Source organism: Danio aesculapii, chromosome 7, assembly GCF_903798145.1.
Source record: "Danio aesculapii chromosome 7, fDanAes4.1, whole genome shotgun sequence".
NCBI lineage: Eukaryota > Metazoa > Chordata > Actinopteri > Cypriniformes > Danionidae > Danio > Danio aesculapii.
Genome location: NC_079441.1, coordinates 47,989,621 through 48,008,917, shown reverse-complemented (window position 1 = coordinate 48,008,917; position 19,297 = coordinate 47,989,621).

Here is a 19,297-nt window from a genome sequence, read left to right as displayed (position 1 = left end):
ATCTAATGTTCCTGTAGTGTTTGTATGATAAAAGGATTATGTGAACCGATGATTATCCAAACGCAGGACTTCTTTAAAGAAATAAATCCAACATGCAGAGTTTTGAACACTGGAGAATCTGTGTTTAAAGTTTAAAAAATTTGTGGCAAAACAATTGTAAAAGTTTATACTGAAGTGCTATATAGCACTTTAACTACCCAAAAGAACAGCCAAAAATGACCATTAAACATTCTTTCTAATGTAATAGTTGTTTATACTGCTTCGATTGACTCCTAAAATTATGAGCCAAAGAATCGATGAAGAACCTTTATATTGAGTGAATTTTTTAATATATGTATAAAGATGGATTAGTCTGGACATTCAGATTGGTTCAAGTTTTATGTACAGTTGAAGTCAGAATTATTAGCTCCACTGAATTATTAGCCCCCCTGTTTATTTTTTTTCCCCAATTTCTGTTTAACGGAGAGAAGATTTTTTCAACACATTTCTAAACATAATAGTTTTAATAACTCATTTCTAATAACTGATTTCTTTTATCTTTGCCATAATGACAGTAAATAATATTTGACTAGATAGTTTTCAAGACACTTCTATACAGCTTACAGTAACATTTAAAGGCTTAACTAGGCTAATTAGGTTAACTAGGCAGGTTAGGGTAATTAGGCAAGTTATTGTATAACGATGGTTTGTTCTGTAGACCGTCGAAAAAAAATAGCTTAAAGGGGCTAATAATTTTTACCTTTAAATGGTTCTTAAAAAATTAAAAACTGCTTTTATTCTAGCCGAAATAAAACAAATAAGACTTTCTCAAGAAGAAAAAATATTATCAGACATACTGTGAAAATTTCCTTGCTCTGTTAAACATGATTTGGGAAATATTTAAAAAAGAAAACAAAACTCAAAGGGGGGTAATAATTCTGACTTCAGCTGTACATGATAAACTTGTGTGGTGTGAAATACAAATAATTTCAGTGGGATGTACATATTGACCATTTTGGTGTGCATTTCTTTTTTTTGTTGTTGTTGCTTTGTACCAATGAAGTCTCTGAGGACTTTGGATGATAGTTTACTTAGCCTACTTTTCCAAAGAATTGATATGTGTTTGATGAATGGCTTTTTTTAATCAAATGACAACCATCCCAGCTGCAAGGAACTACAAAAGGTTCGTGGAAATATGATAGCACTCCTAAATTCAATGGAGGTATGTCTGTAATAGACTTTTATGACCTTCTGCGATTGTCTTGAAATGAGAGATTCAACCCAACTAATCTGTGAGCTGTTGTTTGTACTGTACAACCTGGTTTAGTTTCATCCCACGTACCCTATTTGTCTTGAATGAACTCGATGAATATCTTTTGTTTACACTTCAAACGTCACGTTCACTATGACGTTTTTCGTTTGATTAGCGAGCTCTGATGTAAAAATCCATTCATGACACTGTATTCTTCATACTGGCACATACAGTAAAGGTGTGTGCATGTGTGAGAGAGTTCCTCTGCAAGATGCCCCTTTGATTTGTTGTGGAAATTAGAGTGTTTGTACGAGGGTGTGTGTATGTTTGTGTGTCCATGTGTGTTTCAGGGTGCGGACAATGGGGCACGGTTATAATAGCTATATCATAATTTGAGAGTGGGCGCTTTTGTCAGATGAGTATTTTAGAAAGTAGACAAAATGAGGATCGCTGAATTGGTCTATATTTAGACGGAACATTCTAAGCCTGAGGCAGTGCAACCTGATTCAGGCAGACCCTAGACAGATCCGTGACAGATCTATCATTTTCACTGAACCAGTGTGATCCAAGACCTCCAGTGCAACATGAGAGTGAATGTCAGAGCAGGCGGAGACCTTGAACAATTCTCTTTTTATGCGTAGGTGTATGTATGTAAACGTGAGGGGGACGGAGTTTAACTTGGCACAAAGTGGGATGTGTTCTGGATAAAGATGTAGATGTACAGGAGCACAAGAGGTCAATGACCTCAATTGTTGTCTTTTATTGTGCTGAGTTGTTTCACATATATTTTTAATTATATATTTGCCTTGCATTGCCTTCAAAATAATGCATCTTGTTATTATAGTAAAACAGCACTGTAACAAAATATGTGTAATGTGTTGTCATTGGTTATTTAATTTATGGACAGAGATGCTCCTCTGCATACCTCGGTTGCAACAAGTGGTTATTTGAGTTACTGTTGCCTTTCTATCAGCTGGAACCAGTCTGGCCATTCTCCTTTGACCTCTGGCATCAACAAGGCATTTGTGCCCGCAGAACTGCTGCTCACTGGATATTTTCTCTTTTTCAGACCATTCTCTGAAACCCTAAAGATGGTTGTGTGTGAAAATACCAGTAGATCAGCAGTTTTGAAGTACTCAGACAAGCCCGTCTGGTCTCAACAAGAAGTTGGACAGGTGTACCTAATAAAGTGGCCGGTAAGTGTTGATCAGAAATTGATGACATAACTCTGCATTTCAGCTTCTCACAGGATTTCATGTCCAATCAGATGCTTTAGAGAAGTGTTCCTGTAAATACACACTAAAGCTGTTGTTGAAACTGGTCACTTGTTCACACAATTGCTGATTTTTGTATGGTGAATGGCACAGTGAGTGCACTGTAGTGGATAAATGATTCAAAGAGTGTAAATAGTGTAAATTGATTTTGATTGGACAAAGGAAGTCTGGTTTCTGATGTCATAGGAAGAACGATAGCACAGAATATATCTTAGCAGATCACAAAATGTCTCAGGACTAATTGAATCCTAGATCGAAAGCTGTATTTTAAAGCAATTTGGAGGTTACAAATATGGTTAGACAGAATCAGTATTACCATTAGGCCTCTACTTCGGTAAAGCAGTGATCGTTTAGTGATCAGTTAAAGGGCACCTATTTTACCTCTTTTTCGAAATGTGTCTGTAATGTTTCAGCTCAAAATACCCATCAGATTATTTATTATAGCCCTCAGGACCTGCCCATTTTGGTATTCGAGTTCAGTGTAGCTGTTTTTGTAGCCTGTGGCTTTAAATGGAAATGAGCTGCTTCTCCCCGCCCACCGCTCCGATGTGCTTGTCTGCTTCTCCTGCGTTACATCAGATAAACAGCCGTCAGTGATAGAAACAGACAAGGATGAAGCTGAAATACAGCTCATTAGTCAAAAATACCAAGTAAGTTTATTTGATGTATTTGTGGTGGAGTTTATTCAAGTCTTTCTGAAATGATGAGTCTCACATAAATGCCGTTGTGATTATAGCGCTTAAAAATTACATGGTGATTTTACTCTCTTTCTTACAAACATGCTCTGTTTAAAAAAAATTTTAAACTTAAGAAATAAATTACTGAGGAGCAGCTGGTAACAGAGAGTTGTAACTAGGGCTAGACGATATGGCAAAAATTTATATCACAATATATTTCTTAATTTCAGTTGATAAGATATGATTCCGAAATCGATATGGACAATATTAAAAAGCCAGGAAAAAAATGGCAAGAATGCACACAATGAATGTCTGTACCCACAAATGTCTGTAAACTGAATTTGCAAAGTCTATAATAACATCCAGGCTCTTATAATTTTTTCTTTAAGAAATAAAAACAGTACAAAAAAATGAATGTTCAGTTTTTATTTGTATTTAGCCTTTAAAAACAAAAATGTGAAATAAACTATCAAATAAATAAAACTCTCAGACTCAGCTATGTATATGTATGTATGTATGTATATATATATATATATATATATATATATATATATATATATATTGTATAAGCTGTAACACATTTTCATTATTTAACAGATTTAATTCCTCTAATTATCACATTCTTTCTATTTCATCAGCTTTGCAATAACCTGATTCCTGATAAATATGTTTGTGAATTTTATTTTGTACGTTTGCGCGAGTGCTATATGCCAGCATGCAGCGAGTTTATGTGTATATGAGTGTTAATTTGGGTGTTTATGTGAGGATCGATTATATGGAAGGATCGAGTTTATATGTACGTGCGTGTGTATGCATGCATCAAGTTTTTATGTATATGCGCAAGTTTTGAACATTCATTAGTATAGGTGTATATGCACGTCAGGTGTTTTATGTATGTGTTGATAAGCGAAGTTGGATTTAAATCCTACACGGCGCCTCATAGCATCTGCGTTAGCTTCATTGCCTTCTCTTCTGACACCGCTGGTTTCGGTGTCAGGGAGGTTGGCTTAAACATTTATGATGCCTCATCTTTTGACTCTCAGTATGTTTTATCGGGTGAAACAGATCTGATGTGTTCCCGCTGCTAGCTGGCACCACTCTCCGGCATATTTTGCAGAACACCGAAACTATACGTTTATCGGAACTTAAAAAGCCGAACCACTTCCACACCACTGAATTTGTCTTTCCTCTCTCATCAACTATTTCATCAACAGTTCTTCTCCCATTTCCTTTAAGAGGGAGTTGCGAAAATTTATCCAAAGGTGGAGAAATATTATAAACATTCCAAGGATTCTAAGTCCATATGTAAGCAATGTGTCATAACTGAACTGATTGTATGAAGGGCTGTGTGTCGGCTTCTTTAAAATTCTGTTTGCAGTGTACACCAAGGATGACAAATAATTTCAATCTGCACTCAAATTAACAAGTTCAAACTTTTTATAGCATATATATAAAGTAAAATGTGAACTACCCTGAAATGTAACTACATATACATAACAACAAATAAGTTCATAAATAAAAGCAATGAATTTAAATGTATAAAAAATGAAAATGATGCACATAATAATTTCCCAAACATTTAAAAAGCGCCATTCTCAGATGGCTGACTGTCTGAGCGTGTCAAAGATGACACACTTCTGCATCTTTTTCCTAGTTTTTTTACGTTCTTGTTGGGTGGACTAACTGGATTTCAGGGCACTTCCTTGACCCAGAGCTGGCTCATAGTTGAATAACCAAGAGCGAGGCCATCATTCCTGACTTCCTCTTTCCCACTGCCAGGTGGTGCAGGCAGAAATACCACAAACATTGTCCTTTTACTGCTGATCTGGACAAAGCAGGTGGTCAATAAATGATGAGGTCATGACAGACAGTGTGCCATGAGGAGCGGTTGGCATATGAGAGAAGTACATAATATTCTCCCAGTCCTTTTGAACTGAAAGCTTTTCTCTCTAGGAAAGTCTATGTCGCCATAGAGGGGTAATGAAATGGAACTTATTTACACAGATTCCATGGAAACCACCCATTGGATTTATTGGACTCATACTTTTTCCCTTAAATCAGGGAATTTGGTTTATTTAACCTATTCAGAGTGTTTTTTTCTTCTTCTTCGAGGCTCCTACTCTCTTTTGTGAAGCAATGCCCCATCTGTGTTATAATAAAAGAAATGTTTGAAATATGTTTCATAAAAGATTGCTCTGACCTTCACATTACATCTGTTTTCAAAGTCTATTTGGTTGCAAATGACCTGCAAATGATAAATAAATGGAGTGGATTACACAACGTTCAATAACCTTTAAAATGTTTTCTTCAGTTTGCTTTAATTCATCACAAAGCTGGTTTTACTTTTTGAAGGCTGCTAGAAATATACCATGCGCTGGGTGATCTGAAATGGTCATGAACTTTTTCCTTGATGAACCTGCACTCAGACTTGAATTAAACAAGTTCAAAATAGTCTGAAAAACAGATGGAAAGCATAGGGAAGGGGGAGGGTACAGGGTTTTGCGTTAAGGAAAGTCTTATTACCTGCGTCATGGGTTTTCACTCACAGAGAAAGGCTGTCTAAAAGTAAGCATTAGAGCCCCACATTCCACCTTGTTCAGTTTAAACAACAATGTTTAGTTGAAGAAATGGCTCAGCTCTTCGTTTCGTGAATCTCCTGAACTCAGTGTCCCAATGATCTTGTCAGTCTATGACCAAATCAATCTCAGATCTCAGCTCTCTTTCATTTCACAGTTCACAGCAGAACAACTGGATTTCGCTTACATCAAAGATGTTTTTGTCTGCGTCACGGGTTGGTGTTTCCATTACCTTACACCCAGAACAGCAGAGGAACCACCCTACCTTATGAGCCAGACCTTTGATTGATGTGCCTCAGCCTATAATGGTGTGGATTTGTGGTTTGCAATATATAATATTTTGTTATGAAGTTGAACTAAAGTATGAACCTCAGAATCAGTGGCGGTTCTAAGGGAGGCGGTTCACAAAAATAAGCGTCCAAATTTAGGGGGGCCAAGCCTGCTGACACGGGGGCACTCCCCCCCCCTGCCCCGGCCTCCCTAAATTTGGACGCGTATTTTTGTGTCAAAATGCCACAGACAAGCGAGATCAGCCATCGGTGGCGTGCGCTCTCGGTGTCGCACGCTCTCGCTGTCTCTGCTAGTGACGGTGCTACGCATCTTAGTTTCTTCCATTCATCAGAAGTTAACCCCCAAATTGATGCAGGTAAAAAAACAACCCAGGTTCATTATGAAAACATACCTCCACGGACGTTTCTGGAGACAGCGATATACATCCTGGCGGCACGTTTTTCTGCAGTTTTTGTTTTCGCGAATCCGCCAGAGGTCGCCCTGTAAGCTTTTCGAGATCTCAAATTTCCCTCGCGAGTGCCATTCGCGCCTGCTGTTCTCGCATAAACCCACCAAAGGCTGCAGTCGACTCACTTTTGGACAGACTTTCTGACTTACTGAGCGAACGATCGGCTGACCCACCCTCCCCCTTCCCTAAACCCAACCAATTTTATCGATTGACTGGCCCACCCACTTCCCTAACCCCAACCAACACATTTCAAAAGCATTTAAAAAAAATAAAAACCCTCGTCTGACTTTTTTTTTTTTTACCACATCCTCACCCTGCTATTCGTGTGTTTTATATTTTGGATTCTGTTTTTGTCTTACCTGCTTTCTGGAACCGCTCTTCACCGGACTCGAACCCCCGTCTTACAGGACAAACTGGTTGCAGCCAGAATGCCGTCCATACGTAGGTAAGCGGTCAGCTGGTAAGCGCAAAAAGGAACGGCATCACACTGCTCCGTAGAGTTCGTTTAAAGAAATGAAATGCAGCCATACATGCCTCCGTTTACGTAATGCGCTGTCTCCAGAAACGTCCGCAGGGCTACGTTTTCACAATGAGCCTGTGTTGCAAAAAAATGTTTCAACTTCAGTCATGTTCATGTTGTGAAACACTATCAAAATGTCCACTGTTAGTTATATTAGACTTCTGTTTTCAATAGCGATTTTAAAACTTTTAATAGAGGAAATCCTCGGATATGCAGAGGCTATTAGTAATCAGAAATTGAGTGTACATAGTTTTACATTAAGAAATGCACTCTTGAATTTAAAAACAGTCTGCAAGTACCCGAGATTAACAGGTGTAACACATTGATCCAGTTTAGTTTTCAGTCACGCTCATGTAAAAGTAATATTCAACTCGTTTAGTTTTGCCTTCATTCGTTTTTGATTTCAGTGGTGGCATAAAGCATGAGTCATCAACACATGATTTATTACAACACATTTTTAAACATAATAGTTTAACTAATTTCTAATAACTACCTTTTATATTTCCCATGGTGACAGTCAGTGCATAATATTTTACTAGTTATTTAGCAAGTTTACCAAGTTATTTAACAAGTTGTATACAGACAATGTCCCTTTAAGTATTCTATAGTCTTTGATTCAGATTAAAGTGTAATTCAAAGACGTAACTAGGTTATGTTAACTAGGAAAGTTTGAATATTTACTCAAGTTATTGTATAACTGGTTTGTTGTGTAGACAATCAAAAATACACAGTAAATATTTCTTAAAGGAGGCCAATAACACTGACTTAAATTTGTTTTTTAAAAAATTAAAAACTGCTTTTATTCAAGAAATAAACTATAAGGAATAAGACTTGTTATGACTCCAAATGAATTATTTGTGTTTTATAAGAAATACTGTGAAAATTTCCTTGGTTTGATTTATATCACTTGGAAAACATTATTTAAAATTAATGGGAGGGCAAAAAAATTGACTTCAACTGCATCTGTTAAGTTGTAATAATGTGCCTTGATATACGTGAATGTTAGAAGTGTGTTATCCCACAATAAAGTTACTTGTCAAATTAATGAACATGGAAAATTATTTTGAGTTTAAGTTATTTAATTAGCTTATTTATGAAGACGGGGCAGCACGGTGGCGCAGTGGGTAGCACAATCGCCTCAGAGCAAGAAGGTCGCTGGTTCGAGCCCTGGCTGGGTCAGTTGGCATTTCCGTGTGGAGTTTGCATGTTCTCCCCATGTTGGCGTGGGTTTCCTCCTGGTGCTCCGGTTTCCCACACAAGTCCAAAAACATGTGGCATAGGAGAATTGGGTAAGCTCATATGAGTGTATGAGTGTTTCCCAGTGATGGGTTGCAGCTGGAAGGGCATCCACTGCATAAAACATATGCTGGATAAGTTTTTGGTTCATTCCGCTGTGGAGACCCTAAATTAATAAAGGGACTAAGCCGAAAAGAAAATGAATGAATGTTTATGAAGACTGCAGTGTGATGCATAAAGAAATGACCTCGAATAACTGTTTAAGTAGTTTGTGATGTATGTTAAAATGTGCCCCCTAAAAGTACAAGTGGCCCCTGCCCGGCCCCCCAGTTACTCAGGTCTAGAACCGCCACTGCTCAGAATTTGACCTGACTGACATCCTGTGTGATTAGATTCAGATCCAGCATTAAGACTGCTCTGATTTGACATGGTTTGCGGTCATCAGATTTTACTATTTGAGATACATAGCAGCTTTTAAACGAAGAAAAAAACACAAACAGTTTCCTAATTACTGCTATTAGCTGCTCCAATTACACATTTACTCGTGTTCAAATACAAGCTAGCTTAATTCAGCTTATCCGAAAACACTCCTCTGTCATATCACCACTAATACCACAAGACAAAAAGAGCTTTCCGGATATGTTCAGGCTCCATTTTATCTTAATTTACCACATAAAATTAGCTCGATGTGATTTGGTAGTCATTGCAATAAACTGTGCCCTGAAGGTGCAGTTCATTACCAACACAAGCTCATGAGCAGAACTGCGCTTTCCATAAGCTTGGCTCACTCCCTCAGCCACACTGGAGAACATGAGGCTGTTTCCATATCAGATTTCCGTAACCGAACCTCGCAAATAACACGCTGAACCTACAATGTGTTGTGATGCATTAAGTATCAACAAGACAGCAGTGTTTCCCAAACACTTGAGGCCCTGTCGAGGCCTCCGTGAAGAAAAAGAGGGGGTTCGTTTAACAACTGCGTAAAGGACTTCCCCCAATGTTTACAGGTGCTATTAGTTGCACATGTGAACAGCAGTGACTCAGTAGGCGGGAATGTTTCTCACTTTTTATTGAGTACGAAAAGGCCAACGAAAAGGTCAGCCATTACGGAAAATGATGAATCAGTTGCTTTTGAATGAATCGCTGGTAATTTGTTTTGGGTCGTCAGATCTGAAAGGATTTCTGTGTTTTCGGGACGCTCACCTGGGAGAGAGTATTGGTCTCGGTAGCTGTCAGTAATTGCTCAAATATAAAACTAAATCAGGTTCATAATGTTCTCTGGGAGAAGCCGCATTCATATAATTTAGTGTACTGCTAACCAGAATAGTGAAAAACCCTAAGTTGTTTCAAACTGAAGTGTCATTTGTTTCTACAATTTTCCCATGGAAAAGCATATTTCCTCAGCACATATATATATACAAATATATGCAATCTTCATTTCAGGCACTTCAGATTATGAACTAATCTAAAGCAGCTCATCTCTAAAACTGGCGACTTTTTATGTCAAGCTGATAGCTTTGTATTCCACATACTGACTAATTTTCAGATGATTAACTAATTGCTGCTTCTTGTGTTTATGGCAAGACCTGTCAATCCGCTTAGCATCTCGAGCTCCATCTTTCCAGACATATTCATTTCCTTATTTTGCTCACTCCAATCAAAACTAAAACGAACGTGCACTATGTTTATTATGTATAAACACAGCAAAGCGTAGTAAAAATAAAAAATCAACCAAAGTATACACTGTATACACATATATTCATGCAGAAGAGAGAAGTTTGATCGTTCCGGTTACTATCATCCTTTTGTTGTTCGTCATAGAGCCTCTAATGTACTGTTTGTTTATAAGAGTGTAAACAATGGTGTGATCGAAATGCCATAACGCTGATACGAAATTGAATTGCTGCCTACTTGTCCTGCCAAAAAAACTACGGCCCAGAGAGCCTTCCTCCATCCGGCAGTGGGTAAAAACAAAATTTTTTTGTAATTGACACCACATGTGCTTGTGTATTGGGGGGGGGGGTCTGTTACTCACCGCCAGTACCCCTGCACAAGCCATCCGTCAGCTAATATCATAGTACTGATGTAAGGGCCCTCTCCCCCAAACCCCCTGCCTTCCTTACGCACACCATGCAGGCCAGGGAAGGGTGACTGTATCTGCTTTCTCTGGCCCTGCGTACCCTGCACAGATGCAGGTTGGGAGGTAGCTGGGGGCATGGTGGCTGCTGGCCAGAACTGGGAGGTCTGGAGATGGGGAGACTAAATGAAAAAGACTTTGTCAGGCCTTTGACAAGTAAAACCTGAAGGCAAAGGCAAAGCTGGAAAGCAATGTTGGTGAGTCTCTAAGATAATCCTTGTCTGTTGTGCATGCTATTTCAGTGAGGCACTTCGTCTGACTATTACCCTGTTGTCTGAAGCAAGAGGCAATGACCCTGATGATCCCTGCTGTCTTTGATGCTTTCATACCTCCAAGATGCATTTGTTATGGGATGTCCAAAGGCTCCAATATACTCACAGCAAAGTTCTGCATTCTTTGCTCAGGGGTAAGGGTCGAGACTCCTTCTGGTTCTACTCACCATTTTCAAGCAGGATTGAAATCGTTGTTTATGACATGGGAGGTGGGCTTGCTAACAAGGACCTCTGCCTGTAGCATTAGTGCAGCTCTTGAGGTTATAGGAGTGAGGTTTGATTCCATCGCTCCTACTAGATAAGCTTCCTTTACACTAAATTACAAGTCATGGCACCAATGCAACCCCGTCAGTTCTACTCACCCACCTTAAAATGATATTCAAACAAGGTTTTTAGCAGTCCCACAACATTCTGACACTTGATGACACTCAAATACCCTGTCAGAAAAGTCTAGTGGTTGAGAATGAGCTTTTTACACTGTCTGTTATAACGTTAATGTTGTTTTGGTGTGTTTACATAGATAAATATGGGCACAGTGTAAATACACAGTACAGTTACAATCTTATTGCCACATTAGATTGTTATGACATAAAATATGCCTTCAGTGATTTCCTGAAGATTAATACAAAAAAAAAAACACAACTGGCATAACTACAGCAGTCGCGATCGTCTGATCTCCTATGAAATAGGGGATCACGATGACGTATGATGCAGGTGCTGAGTGCTGTTCTAAGGGGTAAATTTTGAAGCCCTTCCCCTTCACACTCGGTTAGGGCCAAGGGGAAGGGGTAGGGCTACAAAAATAGAATTAGGTTCGGGCCAAAGAGAGTGAGAAATTTCATTTGTTGCACTAAAAATTTGTATTCCAATTTTAAAGCTAAATAACTAATGCACACAATTTACTTCAACTGCATTTATTTTTGGGAAGGCGGAGAATGAGGAACCATAGAATTTTTTTTTTCCATTGTGGTTACATGTCTTCAATGAAAGCACAATTGCAGGTCTGTCTGGGTTCACTAAACCATTCAGGCCCCCAAGGTGAAGAAGGCATGGAGGCAGTGGCTGTTATATTTATGCAGAAACAATGTAATAATTTTTGTAACATTTTAATCCTTTATTTTTTTCATGTTTAAAGATATTTGTGTATTGTTGTACATCCTGTTTGTATTAAGCAGTGTGTAAGCTTGGATCCGCATGGACACATAACTAACACGTGGACTTTAGACCAGCTTTCAATTTCAGTTTTTCAAAATAGCAATGCACAATGTGCCTAAACACACCTCCTTTCTAGACCAGCACACCTATGGGTCCACAAAGTGGCACAAATGGATTTGCTATTTAAACAACGTAGCGTAGAGTTGCGCTGGTCTGAAAATAGCAACGCATCGCGCCAAACACATCTTGCACCAGGTGTATATAGGGCCCTAAGTTATATAATTTACAAGCATATGGGTATGTATCCTGAAAGTACTCAGAAAGTATTGTATCAGTAAAACCTTGTCAGGGCTCGAATTTAAACTTTTTTCTAACTTCAAAAATGTAGGCGCACCAGACAAAATTTTGTCGCACCCGCCAAACATTTTAAAAAGCATCGTTAAGCTACTACACATTTTATATTAACAGATTCTATTATATATTGACACTCTAATCACAACTAATAAATAAACAAAAATCTGCATGCGCTCGCCGGCCCTGCACACACTGCTTGACGTGAATGAGATGTACTAAATTAATAATAATAACTGTGCTGTTCTCACAGGTGGTGTCTAATATTGCACATATGATATTGACATATAACTTATTATTTGCATACGTCATCTTAATAGCAATAACTGTCTGCAATATGCAGCGACTGACAGCATCGTGACGATTAAATGAAGGATTAAATAGAACATCTCTTGCTTAAAATGTGTAGATTCAGTGGCAAACACTGTTACCTGAAAACTCCGTCCCACCGGCTTTATGGTGAATGGCTTTAGTCATTTTCATAGCGGACTTTAAACACTGGAAGTCTTTTATCCACTCTTCGAAAAGTGTAAATGCTGGATTGACATTCAGCACAAGATCACTAATCAGATCTGCCATTGTTTGTAACTTTAGGTGGTTTCTATAACTAAATCTGCCAGTGTTGTTTTCATTCTCTCAAATCCAGACCTTTACGGTTTCGCAGCTGTACCTCCCTGTCATTGGAACTGAGTGATTGGCAGCTGATATTAACCAATCCATTCACGTTGTGTTCCAGCGCATTGGGCAAATAAGAAGAGCTTGAAGGCGGGGTAAGCATTGCGAGCTTTGTTTACTGCAGCAAGTTGACATGTCAACTGTTTTATACCGTTTTGGTGTTTTTAGGTGCAAAGATGCTTCATGCGTGAATGCCTCCCAATTCCGCGGATGTGGTGAACATTTTGTTGTGAAAACTGGTCGCATGACATCAATTTTATGCTCTCGCACAAATGCTTCCAAATATATTTTGAGGTTGCATAGATAAAATTTCAGGCGCATATGTGACCAAAATCGCAATTTCGCAATTTCGAGCCCTGCTTGTGGTGAAAAATGATATTGAAATAGCTTTTTTTAAGTTTCGCCAATTTGAATTCAACTGCTCTTCACAACATTTGGACTCAAATTGGTTCTCCAAACCACATCAGCAAACAAACATGAATTTAAACTTGCTAGAAGATTATTATAACAATTATTAATATTAACAATAATAATATTTAAACATTCTGCCTGAGTTGTGAGCAGCCTGATTGTAAAATCAGATCAAGGTTTCGCCTCAAGTTATGGCCATGGTTAGCTCATTTGCAAACAAACAAACAAAAGTCAGTTAAACGTGGTTGTTGAAAAGACTTAATGCATTTTTTCTTTTAATCATTTCCTTTCTTTTTCTAATACGATACCCAAAGGCATACTGACACTTTGGCAGCCATTGTATTTTGATGGAACGAAATAAAAGGAGTTTCATTTAAATAAGCAGGGCTATTTATTTCTTGCTGTTGTTGCTTGCACTTATGTGATTATGCTTAAGGCTTGCCTCACTTCAAAAATCCTCTGAATTTTCACTCTTGCAGAGGTCAACTGCAAGACCAGTGCCAAAAGTTAGCTCTGAGTGTCCACTGAGACTGAATGTTTTGTCAGCAAAGCAGGCCTGAATGGAAATCCTGCTATCACTGTGGAATTTTATTATTTAGTCATTGTTTGATTCATAGTCACCTGGTGTCTTTCCTCCTGTACTCTATCACAGGACACATGAGGGGGGGAAATGATGTTTCTCCAACAATAATATGCCTAAATATGTTGGACACCATTTACTTTACATAAAAACAACCTTGTGACTTTTCCATTTCTTCATACAGCACACGTTTGAGAAGGGAAGGAAAGCTTGGAAAATGGTATGAGATGCGGTTATATATTTGTCAGTGGATCTTCCTATTTTTCTTTGGACGGTTGCAGTGCAAACTGGAAAAACAGCACTGATCCTCTTTGAAAACAGCAGACAAGCCTCTGACTAAGCGCTGGCCTTGTTTTGACTGAGAGCTCACTAGTGATTTCACATTATTCATGTCACGATTTAGACATTTACAAATTGCTGTTTGTCAGACACTGAAGGCTTCTGTATTTGTGTGTAATCAGGCGTCTCTTTCTCTCATCCTAACGTCATGATTCACAGTAATTGCTTATCTATTCTCTTCGCCACAAGGTAAAATCACAGATAAGTAATGGAGCATAGGGTTATATTGAATGCTAAATTTATAAAGTTACATATCTCAATTATTTGACAATTTAAAAAATAGAACACAAAGAATTTTGGAGTGAATGTGGAGACAACATTAAAAATATCTATTTTTTATTACTCATTTATGAATAGAAATGCTGTTTTTTATTTAATATAGAATTCTTTTCTGATTCTAAAAATTATGAAAAAAAAAATAGCGATTTCTCATCTCACACGCACAGACCTGCTTGGACAACACTGGAATACATCACATCTGGTCGGCTGGTTCAACGTATGCCTAGCTTAAATCGGATCAGAATTTTCCGCATACAGAGATGATCGGAACTCCACGCAGCTCCTGGACTACTCCATCGGAAATAAATGACTTCCGGTCTGTAGCTTGTCGCCAGAACAACAATACACGTGAAAATGAGTGCCGTATATAGCAGCAGTGAGGAGATTGTAAATAAAAAAAGGATGTCAGGATGTCACCAGAGTGGCTTTTTGGTTTCTTTTCTTGTGCATCCCAGCCACTAGCACCCCATCTGAATTAATTTTTAGCATAGGGGTAATGTAGTCATTCAACTTTACAATTTGTGAAGTTCAGTATGTATTTGAATAATGATGGCTGATTCCTTTACTTGAAAGCTCAGATTTGATTATCATAATTTGTGTTGTTTACAGAGTTTGAGGTTTACTGTATAATTATTATTCACACCTTAAAGTTAGCTTTGTTCAGTAGTAACGCTTTACACTCTTCGCCTTAGTAATGTTGGTATATTAAAATAAAGTGTTTAAATAAAAAATCCTATTATTCCTAAGTGAAGTTTATTTATAAACTAATTTCGAGAGGAGCACATGCTTATGATTGGTTGCAGCTGGTCCTTATTAGCTAACCCTTGATTCACCAATCAGACGATTCCTAAATCACTATAAATAACCAGAGTATCGTACCTTAGCCATTTTTCGTCTTGAAGAATCCCCCCCTCCACCCCTACTCCTCCCATTTACTTGTCAGGGCAGCACGGAGGCCTAATGGTTAGCATCATTGCCCGACAGCAAGAATGTCACTGGCTCAAATCTTACCTGTCCAAGTCGGCATTTCTGTGTGGAGTTTGCATGTTCTCCTCGTGTTTGCGTGGGTTTTCCCCAGGCTTTCCAGTTTCCTCCCACAGACCAAAAACATGTAACACAAGTAAATTGACAAAACTAAATTGACTATATAGACAAGTGTTGAATCCAGTATTCAATCAATAGCATTCGTAATCTACATCTACCATTATCAAGCAGGGGAGTTCTTGAGACCTACCTGAACTCGGACTCCCCTCTCGCCCTGCAACGGGGGGAGCCCCGGGCTCGAGGATCTCACGAGCTCAGGACTCTCTCCCAGGACAGCATGCCAAACACACTTTAAAATCAATCATCTACTAAGGGAAATCTCTTGAAATGTATTGTTAAAACATATTTAATAATTATTGACATCGAATGATATGAAACATGATATCGTGATTTTTTTTTTTTGTAGTATCGCCTAGCCCTACGGGGAGAACATGCAAACTCTACACAGAAATGTCAACTGGCCGAGCCAGGACTCGAACTAGCGACCTTCTTGCTGTGAGGCAACTGTGCTACTGCTAACCACTGAGCCACCGTGTCGCCCTTACAGTGGATGTCTTTAACTGTGCAGTAAAAAGTGCAGTACACATGCTGTGTTAATTTATTTTAGGATTGACGATGTAATCAAAGATGTAATTTTAGAAATTGCTAAAAGTAACTTTATATAGTGTACATACTAGTATCTAAGAAGTACATGGGGTGTATTATTAAACGAATGATTTAAATCTGAATGAAGAGGTCCTTCAAATAAATCAGCTAGTACAAAAAAATCAAGCCAGATTATTAATTTAACAATTTGGCAGTTGTTGACAGAATTCTCAGAACTGTTCCACTTTACTACAGTAGGTGGCAGTTTGACTAGCACTCATCTCTTTCACATCCCACTTGTAATCCAGTTTAACCAGATGCAATCAACAGTGCTATATTGCTGTTGTATGTTTATTTAAGTAATTGTCATTCTTTTAGCACAAACATGCCTTTGTCACTGAGGCTCATTATAGAAAGCACTGGGTTCACTAAGGTCAGCGCTATTTGACTGGCTATAGTAGTTTATTTAAAAAGGACGTTTGTGTACATTTTCTAGTGTTCATGAAAGAAAAATTGTAGCAAGATTAACTGTGTGTGTGTGGTTTAGGTATTCCCTTATGTCCCCAAATGGATAGTAAAAAGCTTTTTGAATACCTTTTTCGTCACACTTTATTTTGATGGTTCGTTTGTTGAATTTAAGTTACATTGCATCTACATGCCAACTAATTCTCATTAGATTATAAGTAGACTGTTAGGTTGGGGTTAAGGTTGGGGTTAGTGTAAATTGACATGTACTTGCAAAGTTTCTTATAGTCAGGTAAATGTCTGCTGAAGGAGCAGTATCAACAGATATTAAGCAGACAGTCTGCTAATACTGAAATGGACCATCAAAATACAGTGTTACCCATTTCCCCCCTTAAAATAAAACAGCTTAAATCATTTGAAATAGTATAGGGTAAGATATACATTTCATATATGATGTACAGTTATATGATGTACGAGAAACAATGCGATATGGCTGTATATCAGCTCTGGTGGGAGGCGTGCATTGGCTCGAGGCCCCAGGCAGAGTACCAGTGACAATAGACAGCTATATCACACTGCTATGAGTGTGATATTGCGTTTATACAACAGTTTGACTGCATAATCGTATATATAAATCGTATATAAAATAAGTAATAGTATATATAAAAAAGAAAATAAAACACAGAGTCTAAAAATCCTTTTGTACGAGGAACTACTTTCTTCCACCAGTCATTCATATCTGCAGCTGACGTCAGAACAGCAGAAGCTGTTACTAATTCACCAATGTCCCTTTGGAGCTAGTATTTGAATAATTCTCTAGCGTAATGTCTAAAGTGATGACAAAATAGGTGATTTTGCTCACATGTTAAGATTATAAGGCTGAACGGCATGAAATGCCATCAGTCTAGAGACATTTCCCAATATTTTTCTGTTGCAATCGGTAGATCACAATAATCAACCCAGAAAAAGCCAAAGCAAAGCAAACACTACCAGATTACTATGGTATACAGTTGAAATCAGAATTATTAGCCCCATCTTTTAATTTTTTTTCTTATTTAAATATTTCCCAAATGATGTTTAACGGAGCAAGGAAATTTTCACAGTATGTCTGATAATATTTTTTCTTCTGGAGAAAGTCTTATTTGTTTTATTTCGGCTAGAATAAAAGTAGTTTTTAATTTTTTAAAACCCATTTTAAGGTCAAAATTATTAGCTCCTTTAAGCTATATATTTTTTCGATAGTCCACAGAACAAACCATCATTATACAATAACTTGCCTAATTACCCTAACCTGCCTAATTAACCAAGTTAAGCCTCTAAATGTCACTTTAAGCAAATAATCTAGTAAATATTATTTACTGTCATCATGGCAAAGATCAAATAAATCAGTTATTAGAAATGAGTTATTATAACTATTACGTATAGAAATCTGCCCTGCACAGAGAATAAAGGCTCTTGCTTTTGCACTCCTTTATTTCAGACACTGCAAAAACAGCTTCTCTCCCATGGTGCACGACAAAACGGAAAATTCTGTGCGACTGCCACAAGGGGGCGTATTCCGACAGTCATGTCCAAATGTCGTGTGCAGTGGAAAGGCAGCTTAAGCTTATTGGCCCTGCTTCCAAGGTGCGCGCTCAGCAGCCATGTTTTAAAACTATAGCGCTTCATACTGAACTTTTTATTTTATTTTCAATATTGACAATGGTTTTCAGTCCATAAATTCCGATATCGATTTTATCACCCGGCCCTATCTCCCCGTGTTCACGTGGCTTTCCTCCGGGTGCACCGGTTTCCCACACAGTCCAAAGAAATGCACTATAGGTGAATTGAATAAAACTAAATTGGTCGTAATGTATATGTGTGAATGAGAGTGTCTGGATTTCCTGGTACTGGGTTGCAGCTGGAAAGGCATCCACTGTGTAAAACATGTGCTGGATAAATTGACAGTTCATTCTGCTGTGGCGACCCCTTAAGGATAAAAGGACTCAGCTGAAGGAAAATAAATGAATGACACCAACTGTAATATACAGTATAACGTGACAAATTTGAGGTGTTGTTTCAGCAAATTATAGAAAAGTAGCATATACTGTAGGTAATATGGTCCGGGCATACAACATTTTCTTTCTTTCTGATAGTGAATGGTGCTCTACTTTTGACTTGGCCTTTGACTTGTATCCAAACGTTGCTTGTTAGATTATTTAAAATAGAAAAATCCACAAAGGAGCAACTGATCTGGTGGTCACAACCTGCAATCCATTTATTTTTGTATATTTGCTGTCTTCTCCCCCTCAGTTTGTTAGCTTTTGTTTAGGAAATGGAGGAGGAAATGCAACAGCCCCAGGACTTGGTGGCCCAGTTGGCCAAGCGTTTTGCCAGCCTGCAGGTTTTTTTAGGGAGGCCACCAGGTGAAAGTGATTGTATGCCATGAGGTGCAAATGACAAATTATGGCTTTCATCTACTCGTGGGGCATGGGTTTCCCTGAACTAATGATGTCTAATTTATGGTGGTGAAAGTTCAGCCTACTGAAAAAAAAAGGCTTTGGGAAATTATTAACCAAGGACTTCTGCACCACAGTTAATTACTGGGTTACGCTTTATTTTAACGGTGCCATTTAGACATCCTGTTGACTGTGAAGGTAACCTTGTGAGTACATGTGAAATACTCTTATTAGACTCTTAGCGTAGTATTGGTAGACTGACAAATTAGGATTGGGGTTACTAGAAGTTGACATGTATTTGCAAAGTAACTTG